General features: G+C 39.7%; 1 protein-coding gene across 8 annotated transcripts in view; it reads left to right on the plus strand.

Annotated features, from left to right (window-relative positions):
* Nucleotides 1–20,956, plus strand: part of CCSER2 (coiled-coil serine rich protein 2) — a 198,278-nt gene that overhangs the window by 70,497 nt on the left and 106,825 nt on the right. For 2 of the 8 annotated variants that reach the window (XM_039547827.1, XM_039547828.1), the window contains exon 1: nucleotides 6,290–6,623. The exons of 1 other annotated variant lie outside the window; for it this stretch is intronic. The gene's annotated coding sequence lies outside the window, so the exon portion shown is untranslated. Of the gene's footprint in view, nucleotides 1–6,289; nucleotides 6,624–7,372; nucleotides 7,452–8,306; nucleotides 8,468–20,956 lie in introns of those variants that run through there. 5 more of the 8 variants (XM_039547821.1, XM_039547825.1, XM_039547822.1 and 2 more) reach the window with 4 other exon arrangements.

Here is a 20,956-nt window from a genome sequence, read left to right on the forward strand (position 1 = left end):
TGAGTGCTTAACTTACTAGCCATTTTGAGAGGGAATAATAGTTAAGGAACCCAAACTGTTAGTTCATAAAGTTTGATATACTACTTAAATATTCCAAGAAAGACTATTTAGCAAGCAGAAAGTACATGTATGAAGTGCAGGTCTAGATTGCCAGAAAGAATACACTTGTGTGATAATGCAGGCCTATGAGAGTTTTGATGGGACATCTTATAATTAAACCATTGTTACAACTAGCAGTTTTATTGTCAGTCCCAGCAGAGAGGATAAACACTGATTGTGAATGGAGTCAAATTGCCACTTCTCTCTTATCTTTCCAGTTCAAGTTAGGTTTGAGACTTATTAGTGGGACAATGCAGGGAAGCATGAACAGCTGTAATCCCCATGTTATACCTGTTCTGTGACCATGTCATATAAAGAACTTCAGCCTCCAAAGCTCTCAAACACTTTTCATCAGCACTAAATATATTTTTAAAAAACAAGCCTCAAAGGGATAATTTCTGTTCCTTCATCCGTAACAACTGAGTGATGGTGACAATTCCTCTCTATGGATGAATGCTAATATGAATGCTGAACTTTAATCAGTTTATCTAAAACTAAAAAAAATGAAATTACTACTTGCCATTGAACTAAATACAATGTGCTTATAAGAGGTATATGTTGCTATATGCTGCTGCATTGTTGTAGGCATTCTATGCTGATTACGGGGAGATTACTGCCTGTGAAAACCATAGGATTAAAAATCTATAATCACATAGTAAAAACAATAGTGACACAATTAGAAATGGCTTTTTGAACAGACAAAAAAAGAGTACTCCGTCTTTTTAAACACATACAAAGATTGTACTATTTAAAGCATAGTTCATTAACAAAACTACTAACAAATAACATTTAAAAATGCCACACATCAATAAGTTTGGGTAGTGATTTATTTACAATAGGATTCCATGTAACACTGATTACATTGAGATAGTCCTTTTTTTTACTGACTTATACATTTGAATGTTTTTATTGAACTATTCAGTGATGTTTTGTTGAATTCCAGGCAACTTTTCTCTTGCTCCTAATTTCTGCATCAGTTTTTTTTTCAAAAGCAAAGCTAAGCAATTCTTTACTATTGCGTTACTGAATGATTTCTCCACATCATATTTTAAATGCTTTAAATACAGAGACATACTAGATTAATTTTGGTTTGATAAAGCCAGTTCCTGACCTCTGAACTTATTAGTCAATTTTGAGGTATAAAATATGATAAAAATTAGGCCTGTCAAGCGATTAAAAGAATTAATCACAATTAATTGCACTGTTAAACAATAATAGAATACCATTTATTTAAATATTTTTGGATGTTTTCTACATTTTCAAATATATTGATTTCAATGACAACACCGAATACAAAGTATACAGTGCTCACTTTATATTTATTTTTATTACAAGTGTTTGCACTGTAAAAAGACAAAAGAAATAGTATTTTAAATTCACCTAATACAAGTACTGTAGTACACTCTCTTTATCATTAAAGTTGAACTTACAAATGTAGAATTATGTACAAAAAATAACTGCATTCAAAAATAAAACAACGTAAAACTTTTTCAGTTCACCTAATATCAGTACTGTAATGCAATCTCTTTATCATGAGAGTTAAACTTACAAATATAGAATTATTACAAAAATACTGCATTCAAAAATAAAACAATGTAAAATTTTAGAGCTTGCAAGTCCATTCAGTCCTATTTCTTGTTCAGCCAATCACTCAGACAAACAGGTTTGTTTACATTTGCAGGAGATAAGGCTGCCCGCTTCTTGTTTACAGTGTCACCTGAAAGTGAGAACAGGCGTTCTCATGGCACTGTTGTAGCTGGCATCGCAAGATATTTACATGCCAGTTGCACATGCTTCAACCACCATTCCAGGGGATATGCGCCCATGATGATGACTGGTTCTGCTCGAAAACCATCCAAAGCAGTGCAGACTGACGCATGCTCGTTACCGGCGTCGCAAGATATTTACATGTCAGATGCGCTAAAGATTCATTTGTCCCTTCATGCTTCTTCCATCATTCCAGAGGACGTGTCCATGCTGATGATAGGTTCTGATCGATAACAATCCAAATCAGTGCAGATCGAAATATGTTCATTTTCATAATCTGAGTCAGATGCCACCAGCAGAAGGTTGATTTTCTTTTTTGGTGGTTTGGGTTCTGTTTTTTCTGCATTGGAGTGTTGCTCTTTTAATACTTCTGAAAGCAGGCTCCCTACCTCGTCCCTCTCAGATTTTGGAAGGCACTTCAGATTCTTCAATCTTGGGTCGAGTGCAGTAGCTATCTTTAGAAATCTCACATTGGTACCTTCTTTGCGTTTTGTCAAATCTCAGTGAAAGTATTCTTAAAACGAACAACGTGCTGGGTCATCATCCGAGACTTCCGTAACATGAAATATATGGCAGAATGCGGGTAAAACAGAGCCAGAGACATACAATTCTCCCGCAAGGAGTTCAGTCACATTTTTAATTAATGCATTTTTTTTTTAACGAGCATCATCAGCATGGAAGCATGTCCCCTGGAATGGTGGCTGAAGCATGAAGGGGCATATGAATGTTTCACATACCTGGCACGTAACTATCTTGCAATGCTGGCTACAAAAGTGCCATGCGAACGACTGTTCTCACTTTCTGGTGAGACTGTAAATAAGAAGTGTGCAACATTCTCTCCTGTAAATGTAAACAAATTTGTTTTTCTTAGCAATTGGCTGAACAAGATGTAGGACTGAGTGGACTCGTAGGCTCTAAAGTTTTACATTGTTTTGTTTTTGAGTGCAATTATGTAACAAATAAATCTAATTTTGTAAGTTGCATTAGCATGATAAAGAGATTGCACTACAGTACTTGTATGAGTGAACTGAAAAATACTATTTCTTTTGTTTATCATTTTTACAGTACAAGTATTTGTAATAAAAAATAATATAAAGTGAGCAGTACACACTTTGTAGTCTGTGTTTTAATTGAAATCAATATATTTGAAAACGTAGAAGAACATCCAAAATATTTAATAAATTTCAATTGGTATTCTATTGTTTAACAGTGCGATTGAAACTATGATTAAAACTATGATTAATTTTCAAAATCACGATTACTTTTTTTGAGTTAATTGCGTGAGTTAACTGTGATTAATTGACAGCCCTAATTTAAATATCTTGATTCAGTGATGAGTCAGGGGAATGTAGATGTGGATGTTAGGAGCAAATGAAGAGTGCTTGGTGTAAACAGAGGAGTTGATGGGAATTTTATACTATAAGAATATGCCATGTAAACCAAAGAGCAAAGTGTATAAGTTCATGATTAGGCCAGCCACGACATACGGGTCAGAATGCTGGCCAGTGAGGAAGACAGAAGAACAACTACATCCACTACCAAAATGAGAATGTGCAGGTGTATGTTGGTTAAGACAAGAGCTGACAGACTATGCAATGAAACAGTATGACCCATGATGGAGGCAGGTCCCGTCATGGAAAAGCTGAGGGAGTATTAGCTGAGATGGCTGGGTCATGTGAGACAATGAGATGTGGGATATGTTGGCCACAGAGTACAAGAGCTAGTGGTCAGAGAACAAAGACCATGAGGAAGACCTAGAAAAAGGCGGTTCAAGAAACTGAAGGAAGACATGAAGAAGGTTGGTTTCAGCTTAGAAGATGTACTTGACAAAAATGCTTGATGAGGAACAAGAACTGCCAAACTGGATTGATGGGACAAGATGAAGGAGAAAGAGATTTGAGTAGCGTATGAAATATTTTTAGAATATGTAACAAGGGGTCAAATTTTGTAAGGGAATTCAATAAAGAGAAAATTCTTACAGACACTGCCAAAAATTATTTTGGAATAGCTAATATTCTTGTACTCCAAAATTTTCCATACACAACATTTTCTCATGTACCAAAACATTATTTTTCATTAATCTTGCTAGAGATCTAGAACTTTTACTCTACTGAAGTCAATAGCATCTTTTACATTGACTCCAGTAGCCTTTGAACCAGGCTCTTAGTACTCTCATTTTGCACTTGTGCTTTATTATCCCTTCGCTTAGAATTTTCCCATTTTTTCTATAGTTAAGGTTCTTTGATCCAGATCTTAAATATTTGATGAAATTGGACCTAATTTTGATTTAAAAAAAATCAGATTAAGACTACAGAATTTGAATAGTAGTTAGGTGTTGATCTGTGAATAGCTAATTGAACCACCTCAACAGCAGTGAAGCCCCTACAGGAAATTGAGAGAAGACAACAAATCTGCTCCTCATATAACCAACGTACTTTATACTGCAGTATTTAACTTTGTTTGGTCCAAGAAAAAGAGAGCAGCAGTGGGAAGGAGACATGGATTTTAACTGAATACTCTTTGTTTCTGCACATGTGCAGAGAGCATAGCAGGACACTCAGCTAGAAGGACCCAGAAACACTACTGGTGATTGGGATGTAATTATTTTTATATATCAGCAAAGTCCAGTATCAGAGGGGTAGCTGTGTTAGTCTGGTTCTGTAGAAGCAGCAAAGAATCCTGTGGCACCTTATAGACTAACAGACGTTTTGCAGCATGAGCTTTCGTGGGTAAATACCCACTTCTTCAGATGCAAGACTTGTTAGTCTATAAGGTGCCACAGGATTCTTTGCTGCTTCAGCAAAGTCTAGAGTGCTTAGCCAGTCACCTATTTCTAGGAGAGATATTTTGTTTTGTAGGGTAGCCATATTTTCCTTGATTTAATACTAACTCAGGTTGAGATCCAGGATGGGCCAGAATCTTTTTGATTTTCAGGAAGTGCATGGCATAAAACACCTCTCTTTCACAAAGTAGTAGCCCATGCTCTCCTGTGTGTGAAGGGGATGATGCAGAATGCTTTAGTGGAGACAGTAAATCTGCTTTACTAAACATATTGGGGAAAACTAGGTTTATGCAGGTAGTAGGTTTGCTGAGTCCTTATGCTTTTAGTGGTTGAAGCTGACTCAAGGGAAGAATGGTCTTGTGGGTAAGGCAATGGGCTGGGTGTCAGGAAATTTGGGATTATTTCCTGGATTTGCTATCTTTGTGACTTTGCTAAATGACAATCTCTCTTGCTTCATTTTTCCTATCTACATCATGAGGGGTAATCATGCTTCTGAGATATGAGGTTAAATTTATTAACGTTTCAGAAGCACTCAAACTATGACAATAAGTGTTTTTTTTTTAAGGACTTTGGGCTGGCCTCATGCCAGAATAACTGGCATTTTCAGGGATTGTTTCCAGGAGAACCTGGAGGCATAGGTGCTGGAACTAGAAGTGCTGCCACACACTCTGGCTTGAAGCAGTTTCCATTATACACAGGGTTTATAGTTTGGTTCAATGGCTCTCAGCACCTCCACTGTAAAAATAGCTCTGACAGCCCTGGCTGGAGACATTTCCATTAGCTGGACTGACATCTACACACAGCTCTGACATCCTTGTGCAGTGTGTTCAACTTCTAGGCAGAGATTGCAGCAAATGTGCTCATCAGTTATAAGGATGTTTTTCTTCTACAAGGACACAACTCAAAGCTTCGGAGTAGTCTTTCTTCTTCTGGAGGGTATGAAGAAATTGACATGCAGAAAAATAAGATACTAAGAATGAAACACTTCGGTACTCCAAAACCACAGATAAAACTGAGACAATGCATATAAACAAATGAATAAATTAACTGCAGAAGCACTGAAATACAGATACTGATGGCAAAAACCAACCACTGAGGTATAGTTGCTGAATCACAGGCCTGAACTGAGGTAAACACAGGCACTTAGGCAAAGCATGGAGATGAAAATGTTGAAATATCTAAACAAAAACCCAGCGACAGGTCCTTCCAGGCTGCCCAGAGATTGAAGTCCCATTGGTGCTCCCGTTTGCAGAGGCCAAAAGCCAGCAGAGTCCAGGAAATACGATTACGAAGCGCAGAGACGGAGCCGGCTGGGCGTGGCAAGGGCAAGGCGGCCGAACCAGGCTTGGCACTAAACCGATGAAGAGCCGGCACAGCAATGGGCGCGCCAAGAAACTGACAAGCCGGCTTCATGGACTAGCACGGCTGTGCCACCCCGGCTGTCCAAGTCCCCGCTAGGGGCAGGGCGTGGCCACCGCAACCATCCACCCGCTGCGGTCGGGTGTGTCAAACGCAGACAGCATCAGCGCCCGCCCCCAGCCCCTACGGCGAGGCCTGGCCTCGCCGCGCTCCTTCTCCCAGCGCGGCTTTGCGTCAGGACGGGCGGGCGGGAAAAGCCGTTGAGAGAAATAGAACAAGGGAGAGAACGGCGCGCGCCGGCGGGGCGAGGGAGAGGACGGAGTAGGACGAGCGCGCGCATGCTGTTTCCGGCAGCGGCTGCGCGTGCGCTGTAGCAGGCGCTTACCTCATTGTCAGCTGTCAGCACCGGCGTCGGAGCCGGGCCCGATTTCCGGGGCGTGTGCTCCGGGGCGGGGGAGGGGCCAGCACAGGACGCTGGCCGGGTGCGCGCGGAGCCCTGCCCATCCCACCCCTTAGCTGCCAGGGGCCGCCGGCTGCCGGCATTCATCCGAGACCGCGGGACGCAGAGCCCGGGCCCCCCCGCAGGAGGAGGCCGGAGAGACTCCCCACCCCTGCGGTGAGTGCGGCGGCGGGGGCCGGTGCGGCATGACCCCTCTCCCCTAGGCCGGGAGTACCGGGGGGCTAAACCCTTCCTCCGGGCTGCGGGGCTAGACCCCTCCCCGGGGCTGCGCGGCTGGAGGTCTCTTCCCCACCCCTTGGCCGGGCGTCTTGCTGTAGATGCAGCTGCCCCATCTCGTGGTGCCTGGGTGGGTTGGGGCTTGGCTGTGATTTGCTGGCTGTGCAGAGGATGCTGCAGCATCACCAGGCTCCTAGGCCAGGGGGATGTGTCATGAAAAACATGAGCCGCCCGGGGAGGGGGGAGGCTCTCCGTGCATGATACGTTAATAACAGGGCGCAGCCTTAACCTTTCCTCTTGTCTGAATGTCACTTGCAGCCGCTGATGGCTTTGCAGGGTTCACTGCTGTGCTACAGGTGTGGCCGTCATGGGCTGTAGGGCGCTACACCAGGGTCACCATGCCTGTGTGGGGCATCCTTCGGGGGCAAATGTAGCAGGATGATGAGTTAAAAGTTGTCTTGGGTGGTACACTGCTGCAATCACCTGTTCTCTATTTTAAACATGACTTTTTTCTGTTGCTGAGTAACACCCACAGAAACAGCAGGGGAAACTGCTAGTTAAGGCCCTGCTGAAGGAAAAGAATCTGTGCAAAGTGTGAGTCTTTGTAGGGTTGGGGTCTAACATGGGAAATGCACATGCCTGAAGTAAACAACCTGAAAAAATAGATAATCTTTTTCTCTGTCTTTCAGTTTTACTCTAGGGGTTGTTTGTAACAATAGCAGGAAAATGGTTTTTGGAAAGAAATAAGTTCACGTTCCATTAACCAGGGTAAGACTTTGCCTGTATCACCCATTGCCTCCTGTAACTTCATATTCAGTCAAATGTACTTTAATGTGCCAATGAACTTAGGCAACATCAAACCCTAACCTTGATTTAGAGCAGCTCAAGCTCTGTCTTCAAACTGAGGGCTTGTCTACATTACAAAATTAGGTTGACCTTCAGCTTCTGCAGTAGTTAAGTCAGCAGTTGTGTCTTTATTACCCTCCTCCTTCTGGTGGGGTGTGTCCTCACGAGGAGTGCTTTCACTGACTGAAGTGGGGCATTGTGGGGCACTGACAACTGGAGTGTGGGGCACTAACGGCCCCAGCTGTGAGCCAGGCAGGGGCTCAATTTCATAGCAGGGAACCTACCAGCAGTGAAATTGACATTCCTGTCAGTTTCACAGCTGCTGTTATTTGACATTTCCTCTCTGATTCTTGAATGTCAGTTTCACTGCTGTGAAATTGAGCCCTGTGTTGAGCTCATAACTTGGGCTATCAGCCCTAGGGCAGGGAGCGGGGGGCACTCCCACCAGGAGCTCTGCTGCTGGGCTGATAGCCTGGAGCTCTGCTGCAGCCTCTTGGGGAGAAGGAGAGCCCAGATGCCTCCTAGTGAGGGATTGGGTGGGGGAGGGGGAGGAGAAAAGGGAAGAAGAGCCCAGTTTGGGCAGTGGCTGGGCTTGGGTTCTCTTTCTGACCCCCAATTCCTCATCAGGAGTCGGTGACAGGGCTCTGGACTGCCAGTCCTGGCTGGGCGGGGGAGGGGGCCTCTGGGCTGCCAGCAGGTGATGTGAGTAATGCAGTGTCTACACAGACACTGTGTCACCCTAACTACATTGACCTAAGTGCTATCTCTTTTGCACAGGTGGAATTTTGAGGCTGATGTAGTGTACATCGGTGGGAACACCATTCAACTGTAAATTGCCTTATGTTGACCTAACTCTGTAGCGTATACCAGGCCAAAGATTGCAAAACTGAATGGGAACAATGCTATGGCAGCATACTAGTGTCCAGCACAGACATTAGGTAAGGAGGGGGAGACTAAAACATCATGACAGATACGTGGACCAGTACTTGAGATAGCCGCTTGCCTACATCACTATGTAAAATTTATATTTAACACTTAACAAACAACATTTTCTTATCTCTTCCCATAATGAGAGAACTAAAAACATTTTACTCATTGTCTACAATGGGTGTGTAGTGTATGTAAAAAAAAAAAAAAAAAAGTCAGTGGCAATTAGAATATTAGAAGGCTGCTCGTCATAGAAAAGGGCGTGAAACTTAGTCTTTGAAGTTGCAATTAGTTTTGTAAAGGTTTTTTTGTTTGTTTTTTGAAAACAAAAAAGCTGAACTCGGTTGTTAATTTACCAGCTTCAGTTTGTCAGGGGTTGAAGAGAGTGCATTTGATGTATGGTTCATTGTTTAAATTGGCCTCAAGCGTATTTTTGTGGAAAGACTCCTGTTGAAGCCAGTGGATCTCCATGAGGTCATAGAGGTCCACTTGCATGGGTCAGCTTGTTGGATTGATGCTTAAGCTCTTACCACGTATTTTCATGTTGTGTGTGAACCTGGAGGCCAGATGCTTTTTTTTTTTTTTTTTTTTTAATATTACACTGCTACCTTGATATAACGCCACACAATATAACGCGATAAAGCAGTACTCTGGGTGGGTGGGGGGGGGGGCTGCGCACTCTGGTGGATAAAAGCAAGTTCAATATAACACGGTTTCACCTATAACACGGTAAGTTTTTTTGGCTCCCAAGGACAGCGTTATATCGAGGTAGAGGTGTATTTATTTTTTTTAAATACAGTGGTAAAAATGCTGCTGCTACTACTACTAATAATAATACTGGTGCAAAATGTATGCTTTTATTCTGGTCCATTTTTATAGAACCAAAACCCAATATGAACCATGGAAATGTTTGTAAATTCCAATAGAAACCGTTTTAAAAAACATTCTTCTCTAGTACTTGACACTCCAAAGTTCAGGATTATGATAGTGTTTGGGAACCAAAAAAGTAACTTTTATAAGCAATAGTGAAACTAATAAACTCCCTTGAAATAGAAAGAAATTCAAAATCTAAACAAACAGCATACATAGTGTAATGGATTCTGTGAAGGTAGAATTGATACATTTTAAACATGGGCTAAATATTGCAAAAATGAGTACCTAAAGTTAATAACCAAACAGATCCATATTTAGGTGCCTATTAATGTAAGGAACTTAAGAACAACATTATGCTCTTTTTCATCCTTTGGTCTGTCAGGGTAGATAATGAAAATTGGTTAGTCAATTTCATTTTGTTCATAGTTTCATTATTAGGTTCCCAGTGTTCTGTCTGCAATCATTATAGGGTATTGTTTTGTAAATACAAGTGAAAAACTACTTTGAACAAATAATGGGAATATTTTTACTTTGGAAAATTTCTATTTTTAGTCTTTATTAAATCTTGATTTTTTTTTTTTAAAAAGAAACTCTAAATATTTATCTAAGGAGTTAGTACTGTAGTTACCATCTTTTCTCCCCCAGAATCTCCCCTCAATCTGGCCAAATCACACTTTAGTAACTTTATGCTCATAGAATCTCAGGGTTGGAAGGGACCTCAGGAGATCATCTAGTCCAACCCCCTGCTCAAAGCAGGACAAATCCCCAGACTTTTTTTTAACCCCAGGTTCCTAAATGGCCCCCTCAAGGATTGAACTCATGACCCTGGGTTTAGCAGGCCAATGCTCAAACCACTGAGCTATCCCTCCCCCCGAGTCCAAGTGTAATGGAACTACACATGTGTGTAAGTGTTTTCAAGAATGGGGCCTAGTAGTCAGATTTGAAAGTATCTCCTTTTAAAATGATTAAGATACTTGGAATTTGTCACTGACAGTGAAGAGGTGACAGAGCTTCTGTAGAACCAGAAGCATCTTGCGAAAATCATGCTGTCTAAATAATAAAACTTGTTTGCATAAGATGTCTAGAGTTCATATCTCTGGAAATAACCTTAATTTTATTCAGTGTATAAATTTATTGCATATTCTACTGTGATACTGTCAATATGCTGAAGTGTAATCAACAGGGCTGTCTGTCTTTTTAACAAAAGAAAGCTATCCATGTTAGGTTTACATTGGGTGACTCCTTGCCAAAAGGGATGGTAAGGAGATCAAATAACTAGTGGTGCTTTCTGTAGTTCAGAGTCTAAAATGCGTACTTTATTTTATTTCAATTTAAATAATAAAAAGATGCCTATACAAAGCACTCTGGGCAACTTAGCACATAATTAATTAATACTACAATAAAACCCCAGCAGCATTAAAATAATCATTTCCAAAAAGAGAATTCAGCCAGCCAGCCTACAATTTTTTTTCCCACCCTGTCATAAACATACAGCTAAGGGTAGCATAAAATCCCTCCTTTACCTGTAATGGGTTAAGAAGCTAAAATAACCTGGTTGACACCTGACCAAAAGGACCAATAAAGAAAGAAGATGCTTTCAAATCTGGGGTGGGGGGCACACGGGGCAGAGTTTTTGTTTGTGCTCTCTTGGACAGAGAGAGGGAGCAGGCAGGAAAAAATCTCTCCTAAAACCCTACCTGAAATAAGCATCTAAGATTACAGAAATTGTAAGTAAAGCAAGGAAATGTGATAGATTGCCATATCTTTTGCTTTAGCTTGTGAATTTCCTTGCTGTAACTTAACTCCTCTGGATCCAGGCAAATGAAAAAAAAACTCCAGCTGCTCTTAAAGTGTCCTTTAATAATAATAATAAAAAAAAACCCACCCTGGTTTTCAATCAGCCAAAAGAAAAAATGTTTTTAAAATCCTGAGGTCTGTGCTTCTGGTTCAAAATGATTCCACTGCGCTGCCACCATGTCAAGGATCCCTCCCCACTCCGAACTCTGGGGTACAGGTGTTAGACATGAACATGCAAGTGAGTTCCCACAATAATATTTTATGAAGAGAAAACTGCCCAACGTTTTCAATGATAGCCTAAAGTTAGGCTCCTAAAGCTATATTTAGACACACACATTAGATGAGTGAGATCAGTGGGAGCTGTTGGGTGCTCAACCATCCAGAAATTCTGGCCAAATAGATGTCTAAATATGGGTTTAGAACAGGGGTCGGCAACCTCTGGCACGCGGCTCACCAGGGTAAGTACCACTGAATATAAAGTTGTATAGAAAGTTGCGACGGAAAGCAACGCGGGCGAGGGATGTGCTGGCCGTGGCTTCCTGCCGCCCCCATTGGCCTGGGATGGCGAACCACAGCCAGTGGGAGCCGCCATCAGCTGACCCTGCCGATGCGGCAGGTAAACAAACTGGCCCGGCCCGCTGGGGTACTTAACCTAGCGAACCGCGTGCCAGAGGTTGCTGACCCCTGGTTTAGAAGCTTAACTTTGCGCTCCTGTCTTTGAAAATATTGGCCTACTTTTTATGAGCTTCTGCCATATTTTCTATACAACTTTATACTCAGTGGTTGGTTATTTGACCTGTTGGAAACATTCGATTCTTATCCTATCCTTACTTTTTTTATTTTGAAATATATCTGTATTTAAACAAATTAAATGAAGTAGTTAAGGTTTGGTGGGGAGAATGGAACTTCCATGGTTTGGAGAGCTATCCTATTTTATGTGGCCTGATTTTAAACTTCAGTGGCTTTGAGCTAAACTGGATGATAGACGTTCTAGTTGAGTTACTGTAGGGAATGTTATACCATTATGTGAAATGTGTTCCAATAGTGTATATGCTTTTGTGTTTAAATATTGCTTTGAGAAACAATACAGAAACTATACCCATAGTAGGAGTTCAGGCTTGAATATTGCTTTAAGTAAAGCTCTGGCACCTTTTCCACTACCCAGTATAGCCTTTGTTATAATTGTAACTTAAATTTATATAATAAAAAAGATGGCTATCCAATAATCTAGATGCTCCAAAACATCATTAATAACACATTAAAACCCCAGCAGCATTCAATAATCATTTCAGTGGGAACTCAGCCATCCCGCCTACTGAAACTCCTTTCTATCTCTCATGCTTCTGGGAAGCATACTTTGAGCCCTCTCCAAAAATCTATCAGATGTTGTTTGCAACATGCCTGGAAGGTCACCAGATTGACTATATCAGACCTAGGTAGGGAAACAGGTTCCAGAATCTGAGCCCACACAGAGAATCATAGAAATGTAGGGCTAGAAGGAACCTCAAGAGGTCTTCTGTCTCCTCTCTTTTATAATGAGGAGAATCCAGCTTGAGTGTCTCTGCTGAATCAACTGTAGCAGTACAGCATGGAGACAGGTGATCCCTTGGGTCAGCTTGTCTCAGGCTGTTTGGGGCTTTATAGGCATAACCAACCTGTCTAACCCTGTAAACTCCACCTATAGAACAGCAGGTAGCCAGTGCAGATCCTAGAGCACTGGTTTCATATGCTCCCAGCAAGATGCACCACTTACTAAGTGAGCTGCTGCATTCTGGCTCAGCTTCAGCCTCAGAATGATTTCAGATAGCCCCATGGAGAGCACATTGCAATAGTCTAATCTTGAGGTAACAAGATCATGGATAATGGTGACATGGATTACATCTGAAAGGAAAAGTTGCAATTTCCTAGTCAGACACAGGTAGTTAAAAGCAGAATGGGCTACTGGTGTAATATGAACTTGAACAGCTGCTGGAGGTTTGAAGTCACTCGTAAATTGCAAACTAATATTAGATATATTCCCTCCATACAAAGGGACTGATATTACCTGCGCCATTATCTCTGGCTGCTCCCCTCAAACCACCTAACCAACATAAGGTTGACCAAAGTGTTAGGTGACAATGTCTTGTGACTGTCATTTAGTTTGAAATGTATGCTTCCAAAACTTTTGGTGGTTGGTGAATATTTTCTTTGCTGCATGCAGTGCTATGATACGCTGGATTTAAAGATTTCAGGAAGCTGCTTTATGTAAGGACAAAATGTTGTGACTTTGGCTGCAAGTCAGTTGAATAGTTTTTGTATGTTTATGGTATTTACTGAACCACAACTGGGCTGAAGTTCGGTATGCACGTTAAAATTTAGATGTATTATAGGATTCAGAAATGGAAGTGTTGAATGCCATTTCTCCAGACTTTAAATTTACTAGCCAGTATTACTTTACCTTGTTATTCATTAAGTTTTAAGAACGAGCAAGTTTGTGTGTTTTTTTGCAGGTTCAGTATTTAGTAATATAAACTGGAATTCATCAGTCATAAAAAACTATTCTCTGAATAGTCTTCTGAGATCTGCATATGTAAACCTAGTAAATATACTGCTGTACTCCATTATATATTGGCAAAAATCCTATTGGAGTAACAGGAATTTTGCCGAGTAAAGACTAAATTGTCCCACCAATGCTTACCTGGGTGTAAACAGCAAATCCTGATGGGTCTATTTTATCATCTTAAAAGCTGCTTTTTCTATATGCTGGCCTCTTCCAACAATGAATGTTACTCCTTGTATAGAGATCTGTGTTACTAATATTTTTTACAATGATTAATATTGAAATCATCCCTTTATGTACATAAATTATTTTAAATTGCTTTTCTTTGTTTTTCGCCTGGTTTTCTGTTCAGGATCTTGTGTCTTTGAGCTTCTCGTGGCTTTACCCAGATAATAGATGCCTGGCTGTGCTATGTTTCCTTATAATCAGTAACAACAACTCTAATCCTTTTTGGTTACCCTTGCTAATAATTTTATATTGTATTGCCAGAGTGCTACTATTCCATAATATCTCTGTTTCATAAGGATAGTGATTACTTGCTGACACAAATTTTTAACTAAGATTCTTCCTCCTCAGCCGGGCTATAAATTAACTTGTGTTCTTCTCTAAACTGATAATTGCATGGAGAAGTGAGGTTATATAGTCTTGGCTAGGGAAGTACTCTCAACCTCTAGACTGTCAATATGTTAAGAAGTCTTAATTGTTTGACATATGGAAGGTAATATCCCTGCACAGAGATCATCTAAATAGATTAGACAGTGCACACAGACTTATAACGTTGTGGCTGTTTTAGTTCTAGAGGGCCACATCAAATCAGTTTTAGCCACGTCTCATAATATTTGCTTCATGGGGAGATGTAAATCCCTTCAACCTCAGTTGATCCTTTTTATTGCTTGCCAGATCTACAAGTCAAATTTGGGAGAGTAGTTCCTATTCAAATAGTTTACTTCAACTTTCCTCCTTTTCCGGGACACGTGTTGGACGTGAAAAAAGTTGAATTTACAAGTATAGAAATCTATGTTTTGAACTATGTTTAATAATAACCTTTTTCAATTTATATACTATTGCTAGATTCCAAAGTAGGTTGAACATGAAACATGTCTTTTGTTTTTCTATTGCAATTTTGCGTAGTTGAGATTGGAGTAGATGCAAAAAAAAAAAAAATCCTGAATCAGAGGACAAAAATCTATATAGATTTAGGGAATAATCTAGTTGTAAATATGGTTCAAATGTCATATGTACACAAACAGAGCTATATGCATGTGTATTTGAAATCTTGTGAATACTATTTTTGTTTTGAATTCCTCCTGTTAAGGAATTCTTTTTCCTTGTTACTTAATCTGAGAGATTAAATATGCTGAGCATTTAAAAGAATTTTTTGTTAAAACCAGTGTAACAAGCAGGAGAGGAATCCTACAATAAGACTAAGTATATGGTAATTTTCTATTAATTATCAGATCTTTGCCCTGAAGGTAATATTGGCACCTGATTCATTTTTATAGTTTGTGTTATCACAGCATCATGTAATCTGGTATGACTGTGTGATGTGGTACAGTCTGTCAAACGCATACAAGGGAACCTCAGAGTTGCAAACACCTTGGGAATGCAGGTTGGTCATAACTCTAAAATGTTTCTAACTCAGAACAAAATGTGATGGTTGTTCTTTCAAAAGTTTCCAATTGAACATTGACTTAATACAGCTTTGAAACTTTACTATGCAGAAGAAAAATGCTGCTTTCCCTTTATTTTATTTTTTTTAGTAATTTAAGTACTGTGTTGTTTTTTGGTTTTTTTGGTTTTGGGTCTCTAATGCTGCCTGATTGTGTACTTCTGGTTCCAAATGAGGGGAGTGGTTGACTAGTGTGTTCATAACTCTGAAGTTCTACTGTATTTGTCTTCATAGGACATAGCATACTTACTGGCTAATAGTTAACCTTTATTTTATTGTATGTCAATATTTGTCTCTTAGTAACTATATTCTTACATTTAAATTGGACATATGTTGCTCAAATTTAATTTGGAAAATAAGTCCGGATACTGGATACAAATTACAAACCTCTGGGTACTTTCAGTGTCATTGGTATTCCAAATATCTGGTGAATCAATATACATATCACTGCTGAGCTATTAATTTTTTATTTTTTTTAAAATTCAGTAGCCAAAGCAGGACAAATTCTTTGTAATAATCTGAAGTTTAGTGTTGTCTGGAGCTATCTAAGTTACTGTACTCAGACTTGCTGATATTTTTATTGGGCTATACCTTTTCTGCAATGGTGGAATATCCTGAATCCTCTTCAACCTTTTTCTTTTAATTTACCACCACAAAGACAGTCTGAATTTTTTGTTTATATCATTTTGTAAGAAACTTCTTTTGTAAGACACTTCTGAGTGGGAATTGATGCTGACAAGTTTCTTATAGTTAATTAACAGAAAATATGCCTGACACTAGAGTATAGTGATTTCTTTCTCATGAATCTTGTGTAATGTGAGTTGATTTTGGCAGTGTCAATTACTTGCTGCCAAGTCCACTTATTAATATGACAATGTTCAATTAAACATCTTGAACTAAACTTGTTAGCTTTAGTATCTTCTTTTAATTTTAATATACTGTTCTATTATAGTGATGAAAAGCTTAAGGTGAAATGTGAATATATGAAAGGAAATAGAATGTGTGGAAAAGTGAAGTACAGGGCACTGAATATTTAAGGTTAATACAGTTAGCCATTAAGATGCATGGAAAATTATCAAAAAGGAATGCCTAACCGTATGAAACTTGCATGTGGATATATGGAGTGCCTGCATTCCTGCTTATTTTGTTGCATGCCTTTAAAAAAAATTGTAAATGAGTGGATACAGGTCTCTCGCAACTTATGCACATTTAACATGTGCAGTTTCAACTATATGCATACAGCCGGAGTGGGGGGGGGCGTGGCCTCAAGATTTAAAGGTCCTGGTGCACCAGCTGCACCCAGGGGGCTCCCAGCTGCCGAGGTGGCTGGTAGCCCCTGTGGCGAACTAAAGGGCCTGAGGCTCCAGCCAACGTGGAGCTCCGGGCCCTTTAAATGCCAGCCCCAGCCCGGCTGCCAAAGTTGTGGGCGGGATTTAAAGGGCTCCTCCAGGCTCCTCACCATGGCGGGGAGCCCGGTGGAGCCCTTTAAATCCCGCTCGCAGCTCCGGCGGTGGGGCCGGGGCCAACATTTAAAGGGCGGCGGGGAGTCCAGTGGAGCCCTTTAAATGCCCCCCCCAGCCCGGCTGCAGGAGCTGCGGGCGGGATTTAAAGGGCTTGGGGATATAATTTTGGCTATACATGGTTTTCACTTTATGCGATAACCGCGGAACAGAACCCCCGCCTAAGATAAGACTAGCCTGTATACTCAAAATAAAATACAAGGAAAATATTGGTTATTTCTTGTTCCCACACAGTTTTCCCATTGCACACATTTTTCTCTCTGCTATGGCAGGCTAGAAGGGAGGACCACACTTGTGAGTCAGGAGAAATACTTGGTTTCATCCTCTTCTTTTGTGAGAACAGAGTTTAATTCTGCCTCTGCTGGTCTGCAAATTTCCTGCTCTCTCAGTGAGCACAGAAATACTTTAAACTTATGTTACTTTTGGCTCTCTTCCCTGTCTTAAGAAATTTTGTCCAGTGGGAAGTTATACATTTTTTATATTTCCCTATTGTGTACAACCAGTTAGGACTTGGAGAGGTCTCTATCTGTGTAGAGTAACTCAACATTGCGAGAGTCTCCCAAAATGGTGGAGTTGTACATTTTATATAGAGACATGACAGATTGACTGGTCACAGCAATATTTGTATTCTCACTGTTCTTCTGTTAGAAATGCAAAATGGAGACTTGTCTTGGCAGTTATACTTTGCCTAATATGTTTGTGACATGAAATTAATTCTGGAAGTGCTATCTTTGGCAGCAGTCCATTCATTTATGACCACCCTGATGATACTTCAGATTACATAAACCTTGGGATGACTCTGCTGGTGAGGACTTAATTCTTGGGGTGTAATTTTGGTAAAGTAAGGCTGACTATGGTTGTACAAGATTTCCCTTTACTTGCATAAATATGGAACAAAGCTTACCTGTAAATAGCCAGCCCATGCAAGGCATCTGTAAGCGAGTGTATGTATAGGTCTCGCATTGTGAAGGAACTCAACAGATCCTCCCTTGGCTGGCTTGTGTCATTCCTAGTGATCAGATTTGATCACAGAAGTTAATGCTCAGAAGAAATTCCCTGCACATGCAGGAAACTAACCCCATACCTGTTAATTTTAGGTTTGATATCCATTTTTAATGGACTGTCTTGCCAAAAGCTATTGCTATCCTTATACCTGGCACATTCACTGATTAAACTTCTTGGATTAGCATTCATTGGCTTGTGTTTTATGACACGGTTGTGGTCACACATCCGTTCGCTATGGCACTGAGAATAATGTTCAGTTAGCTTATTGAATCTTAATGAAGCCTAACTATTGACTGATCCTGGAATCCTCATCTGGAACAGGCTTCAGCTGTAGGAACATCCTAACTTTGTCTGTTTAGATATGGCTGATTCTCAGAATTCTTCCATAATAACAAGGTGTTATGCTTACCTACCATAATCATTAGATTGCTTACCCGCTCAAAATATAGTGATATAGGAGTAATCTTAAGTTTAATTAAAGCATTATTATGTGGATTCATGCATCCAATACCATCCTTAGGTTTTTAGTTAATGTTCTCACTGAGACCAGACTCTCTCATTTTACATCTGGGTTAAAAAGCAGTTCTAGACTGAAAGGTGACTATGGATCTTTAAACACTTCGAGATCCACGATCAATCTCATTAGAGCCTTATCAGTGTACCCACTTTTCAATTAAAATGTTATTTCCAACTGTCCCCTTTGCATACATAACATGGATTTTTGAAGCAAATTGATCTTGTTTTGTGCATGTCCATCATTAATAAAGATTTTGCTGGCTGAACTTGCCTATCCATGATCCCTGAGCAATCTCGTTGACTTGAGTGGGCTTGTAGAAGTATAACTGACTTGAATTTAGAAAACAATTTTGGTGATACAATGTAGCGATGGGATTCTCTCAGGCATTGCAGCATGAACAGGAATACAGCAGTAAACTTGTAAATTTACTTAATCTCACAGATGGCTCTGAATACACCTTAGAAGTAGAGCTATTGAGCTTTTATTATAGTTGTTCTTCACAAACATACTTTAAGGCTGGCGTGATACCTTCATAACAAGTAGGCCTTTCATTGACTAGCTTCTAGCAATATGAACACTGATTAAGTCCACTATTTTGTTGTTAGAAACCTGTGCTCAATAGTTATTTTATTGTGATCCTTGTAGAGCTTATTGTTAGTAACTTCCCCAAAATCTTGAAGAGTAGGAATGTATTAATAATAGATCTTGAGGAAAAGAAACAACATGATATTTCTCCTTATTCTTTTTTGAGGTATGAAATTTTAATATTCTCACTCATGCACTCACCTTTCTTGTAGAGTAGAATTCATGCTGACTCTTGTAAATGTTTTTCCTGCTCTCAAAGGTAGTGGCAGTGAAAGGGACTGTTATATTTGGCCTTGTGTTTGGAGGTGGAATGTATAAAAGGAACATCTTTCCAAACTTCATTACTTTGGGAGCCCCCATTTGAGTCTTGTGCTTGTTAGGACAAGATCCAGACATGTGAGTCTAATACTTTTTTGTGCAAATTATTGCAGGTATTTTTTCTTAGTGATGGCCAGAATAGTAGGTAGGAAAGATTTGGGGTGGAGTATGGTATCTTTATTTAAACAAACAGAAACAAAAATCAACAAATGGAGATATTTAGGATTTGTTACAGAAGTCTTCCAATGTGTTGGAGATCTTATAAATATATTTCTGTTTAACATTTCCAGACTGTTGGTTGCGATGCCTACTAATAAACATATTGTTTCTCAACTTTGATATTTTTAAACCCGGGCTCCATTTGCTGATATCAAAATATGTTGCATTTTGCAAATCAACAGTTAAAATAGGTGAACAGAAACACTATTCTGAATGTTTCCTTGATTTTTTTTAAACGAAAAAAATATTTGAAGCTAACATAACTAATCTTTATCTTTAATGAGACTAGTCAATGTCATTCCTTTATCTGGCAGAGGAGAGTCAGAGATGAATGTACAAAGTTCATGTCGTTCAGTCTCAAATTACCATCTTCATGTGTTAGTGCTGCACAGTGAACTCCAGAACTGTTTTGTACAGGCTTTGTTTCTTTCTCTTAGCTGTGAAACATATTACTATATCTTGACTTCTGCTGAAAATTTCAATCCCATTCACTTCCTGAATGCATCATTTGTAATCTTGTGTTGGAAAGGAGGCTTGTTGGATGCAGTGTCATACCTAAATTCCCTAGTTTTATACAGTTCAATTATTTATGGCTATCAATTTTTTATGCATACATAAAAAGCAATCTGGCTCTGAGGACATAATGCTGCTGTATCAGTCCTGAACAGAGAGGAGAATGGGAAGAGTCAAAAGAAAGATGTGCTATTCCCCTTTCCCCACACACACTTGTTCCAGCAATAACCTGAGATAATCTTTTCATAACCTGTTTGTTATGAAGACCAAAATCCATGGTCAATTCTGACCTTAGTTTCTTGCATATTGCTGCCATTACCTCAAGAGTCTTCCCTCCCCTCCCCCCCCGCATTTAGAAAAAAATCTATATGCTCTGGCAGCATCTTTAGGCTGATTATTGAATTGCTGATTAAGCTTATGCACAGCTGCTGAGCCAGGGACCCTTTAGTTTATGAAGTATTAAAAATACTGTTTCACGTAAAATATCACTTATAAAAATGAACTCGGTAGCCTTTTCCCTGATTGTTAATGAATGCATAATATGTACGGTAAGACAGTTAAAGCTTGAGTATGTTAAAATACAGAATTGATTTACTTTTAATGTGACCTACATTTTGTTATCTGGGACACGGTAACTGGAAACTACAGTAGATGACATGGCTGGAGATTAATTTGATTGTCCTTCATTTCCATGATGGAGGTGACAGAAACAGTAACAGGACACCTAATCTGACCATCAGTATTCTATATCTATTATTTATTGTTCATAATGCTAATTTGGACTGTTATAATGGTAATCCTGTCTACTTACCCCATCTATTCTTTAAATACAAGATGAAGATGACGTGTACCCCAGACTTTGACATGTCATTGTGACGGTCTTAATTTGTTAATAAGTAACTTTAAATAAGCTTTTCATTGTTGTACTGTTCCTGTTCCCTACAT

The sequence above is a fragment of the Mauremys reevesii genome, linkage group 7 (assembly GCF_016161935.1).
Source record: "Mauremys reevesii isolate NIE-2019 linkage group 7, ASM1616193v1, whole genome shotgun sequence".
Classification (NCBI taxonomy): domain Eukaryota; kingdom Metazoa; phylum Chordata; order Testudines; family Geoemydidae; genus Mauremys; species Mauremys reevesii.